This window comes from Sinocyclocheilus grahami, unplaced genomic scaffold, assembly GCF_001515645.1.
Source record: "Sinocyclocheilus grahami isolate Dianchi unplaced genomic scaffold, SAMN03320097.WGS_v1.1 scaffold71.1, whole genome shotgun sequence".
In the NCBI taxonomy this organism is placed as follows: Eukaryota; Metazoa; Chordata; class Actinopteri; order Cypriniformes; family Cyprinidae; genus Sinocyclocheilus; species Sinocyclocheilus grahami.
This window is the reverse complement of record NW_015505250.1, coordinates 1382022-1386546: the sequence shown is the minus strand read 5'-3', so window position 1 is coordinate 1386546 and position 4525 is coordinate 1382022. Positions and strand designations below refer to the sequence as shown.

Genomic DNA, 4525 nt, shown 5'->3' with positions numbered 1-4525 from the left:
CAGGACAATGATCCAAAACACACCAGCAAGTCCACCTCTGAATAGGTGAAGAAAATTAAGACTTTGGATTGGCCTAGTCAAAGTCCTGACCTGAATCCTATTGAGGTACTGTGGCATGACCTTAAAAAGGCGGTTCATGCTCGAAAACCCTCCAATGTGGCTGAATTACAACAATTCTGCATAGATGAGTGGACCAAAATTCCTCCACAGTGCTGTAACAGACTCATTGCAAGTTAGCGCAAATGCTTGATTGCAGTTGTTGCTGCTAAGGGTGGCCCAACCAGTTATTAGGTTTAGTGGGCAAACACTTCTTCACACAGGGCCATGTAGTTTTGCATTTTGTTTTCCCTTAATAATAAAAACCTTCATTTAAAAACTGCATGTTGTGTTCACTTGTGTTATCTTTTACTAATATTTAAATTTGTTTGATGATCTGAAACATTAAAGTGTGAGAAACACGCAAAAAAATAAGAAATCAGGAAGGGGGCCAACACTTTTTCACACCACTGTAACAGCCAACAATTAACAAATTCCCCAAAATAAGGAGGATCTCCAGTTACAAACAGAAAACACTGAAACAAAAGCAACATATATTACAGTATTTTACATATTAGAGACTTATTGTGCATTTATTATATTATAGGGATACATGATTAACAGTGGCATGCTCAGACCTCCGAACGAGGAGGGGAAATATTTTGCATTGCAGATTAAAGGGGGAGGGGCTTATGCCTTCCATTTGATGGTTTAATGTTTCAAAATGAAGAAATTAATCCATAAATATTAGTATTGTAATTTTACAATTTTGTTATTTTTTTAATTTTCATGTAATTAGTATTATTATTACCACCATTTATAGCCATATTGATATATAATCACAAAATTTTGGTCAAATTGTGCAGCCCTACAAACAAGGCATTATATAAATTACCAATATTATATCAAAATTTGAATAACATTTTTGTCTAAAATGCAACATATCACAACTTCCACCCTCTTTATCGACCGATACATCAGCACATCTCGTTTGTGTACTTGCAGAGTGTATTTCTGGGCTTACAGTTTGCTTTACACACACCAACTCTCATTCTCCTACCACTTCTAAACCGACTGAAGCAACTGACACAGCACAACTTTCCAAAAACAAAATTTTTCCTAAAATATCTTCCACCGATCTAAAGATCCACCTGTTCTCCAGCCATCATTTGAAATAGTCTGTGGTTGATTCACTTTACCACTGTAACATCAGATTTAATCGGGCAAAATAAGTCTTGCAGTTTGCAATATGTCATCAAAAAATGACATGTAGAAACAGGCTGAACCTCATTTGGTGCGATAGAGTGAAAAAAACCCCACCTTCATCAGTCAGACAGTGAGAGATGAGGAGAGAAACTCTGATTGGATTCAGAGCCACTGAGGCTCAGCAGCCGTCGCAGTAAATCTCACCTGCATGCAAGGCGAAGAGGCGATATCGACTCCCACCGCAGGAGCCGCAATACACCACGGACGAAAAAACGCCCTCCATTAGCAAAGCCAGACTTATTCATAGGTACCTTCAGGCTAAGAGAACTTTGTTGAATTTATAAATCTTTCACAAACGTATCGAGTCAACCGTGCAGGGGCTGTTGAGGGGAAAAGCATGTGAACAAGTCAAACGTGTGATTCACTTTGAACACAATTTCAAAAAGTAAACAAGTCTAGGCACTTTACAGAGCAAACAATTTTATGTTTTTAATATCGATGCAGACTTTCAAAACAAGTCTCTGGAGCTGAGGGCTCCTTATTTGTGTTACTCGCTTCCATGCTAGTCAGTCATTTAGTAGATGCTTTTATTCAAAAGCCAATCCCATGCTAACACATGCACAACCATTATAAGACTTTATAAGTTACACAAGACGACACACCTGCTTAAAATTGGCAGCAGTGCCCTAATGACCATGTGCCAACAGCATTCAGAAACACTCGGCTGAGGTGTTATGGAAGGCTGTTTGTGTGTGAACGTGAGCGTGTTTTTGTTAAAAGCACCGTATGGTGAGGTGTTGAGCTTGGCTTTATCCTCTTAAATATGTTGTATCGATCTCACCTTCTCCGTGTTTAACATCTGGTACTGCCCCGTTTGTGTGTGTGTGTGTGTGTGTGTATTAGTCTGTCGCTTGTGTCTAAATGGGGATTGTTATCCATTATCAGTGTACATAACACTTTTATCAAGTTTTGTGTACACAAATAGTGGGCATAATTGAATGAATGTGCGTACACGTTCAGACATGCCTCTGTGTATCTATTAGGCGTTGCACAGACTAATCGACTAGTTAACTAGTCGACTTCAATGCTCTGCCATGACGCTTTAAGCTTGACGTCGACTAGTCGCTGGTCCTATAGAGGGCGCAACAGGATAAGAAATCTTTGAAGGACTTCCACATTTACGCTCCGTTTCCGAACAGTTAAAATGACAAATAAATGCATACTCTGAAAGTGCTCCACAAGACATGTGAGATTATATTACTGGATGCTCGAAATTGAACAGGAGAATGCACGTTTTAAACAGCTTATTGTACAGGTAGGTAAATTAATTGCCGTCCTAATCTAATGCGCTGCTGCACTGTAACGCACACACATTACAGACAGTAGCTCGTACATTTCGCGCTGATCGGGCGCACACAGAATCATTCAGCGCGGAAATGTATTGTCAACACTTCTGTGATTTCTCAATAAAATAGCTTTGAAACTGAAAAGTTCAAGCATATATTTCTTAATAACTAAATCCCACAGCTTCACTACTAGTAGAGAGACGCTGCCAGGTAGAATTAATTCACACACGCAATCGCTCTCACTAATGCATTCATATGAATGTAATCGTTACTGAGCTACTTTATCTGTATCTGATTTAGAACGAGCAGAAATCTGTGAGAAATATAACGACATAAAGACAAAAGAACTGATAAAAATGAGCTATTATAGGAGCGCAATAGCCATGTGGACAGCACTGTGTCATATGCCATAGCTGTGCACAAGGTGTTTGTCACAGCTCCAGACTTGTTCATTAATGACGTCATCAGCGACTAGTCGACTTCGACTCGACTTTCATAACATAAAAGTCGACTTTAAAAAAAATCAGAAGTCGTTCAACCCCTAGTATCTATACTATTGTATGTGTGTCTGGTTATGTGTAGCCTTGCTTTATATTATGACAATGTGGCACTTTCATTTACCATAAATAGGGTATAAAATAGGGATGTATTTTTTTCTTTTTCACATGGCCAGTGAAAGAAATGCTTAACTTTTAGAAAACAGGTTTTTAACTTCCATTCATTTTCCATGATGCCAACATTATACCAAAATTTGTATAAGTACCATTTAAAACCTGATTTTTAAAAAATAAATAAATTGTAAATAAAAATCCTATAACTGAATATAATAATAATAATAATATGTTATTATAATTTATTATGCAATTATCCATTTAACATATATACTGTATATATTAATGTTTAATAAATAATTAAATATATGAAACAAATAAAAATAAAATAAATAATAACATCTAATAAAACTAAATATAATTAATTGAAAAATACTGTAGAATGGGTAAAATGGTTGCAAATTTAGCTTAAATCAAGCTGTCTGGCTGTAGTTTGGGCCAAATATTAGTTTACAGGTACTAATAAACTTACAATAAATATTTGTTTGATAAACTTTAATGCAAGTTATAAATAATAAATATAATAAAATTATACTTTGTATTATTTACATAATATTTTAATAGTTCTTACAACAAATACATGTGATTTATCTTCTAAAGCTTTAAAGTCATAGCCGACCCAAAAATTTAAATTGTAATGATTTACTCACCCTCACATTATTCCAAAACTCTACAGGTACATCTCAATAAATTAGAATGTCACAACATTCTTCAAAAATATCTTCACACAGAAGAACGACATAAGGATAAATTATGACAATTTTCATTTTTGGGCAAACTATCCTTTTAAAGAAAGAAATTGGACACCGAAGTATACATGGAATGTGCCATGTACATCTTTCTCTTTCTTTAATTAGGTGATCATACTAGTCTTACCTTCCATCTGTTTTCCCACTTCATCAGGCTGGCCTGTCTGCATCTTCTTTTCTGGGCTACCTCCTTTCTCTTCCCCTTGACAGAACGAGACAGATTAACATATTAACGGATAAAAAAACACACAATGTTAATCCAATAACATTGTCCTTTCCGATTTGCTCACTTCTCAAAAAGCTCCATTTATAATTCATCCAGTTCAGAATCACCGTCTCTTTATTTCCTCATTCAGATCCGGCAGCCGGTGAGATTACAGTTATATTTTTAATAATGGGGCTCCGAGACAAATTTGAAGCCATGCCCTCAAGAGTGAGGGGAGGACAGCCTGTATCAAACTTAGAAGATTAAAGACACGACAGCTGTTTCTTCTGCCCTCTCATACGGCCTAAAATGGCTGACAGCTTTTTCACAGCATATGCCTGTGAGACAACACTACGCTGTGTTTTTGTTTTC

The 4525-nt window shown here is 36.4% G+C and overlaps 1 long non-coding RNA gene across 1 annotated transcript in view; it reads right to left on the bottom strand.

Moving 5' to 3' along the window:
- The window catches only part of LOC107585511 (uncharacterized), a 22917-nt gene extending 18744 nt beyond the window's left edge, over positions 1-4173 (bottom strand). Inside the window, exon 1 of the long non-coding RNA XR_001609251.1 lies at positions 4076-4173. This is a non-coding gene — a long non-coding RNA (uncharacterized lncRNA). The remainder of the gene's footprint in view (positions 1-4075) is intronic.
- Between the last annotated feature and the right edge of the window lie 352 nt (positions 4174-4525).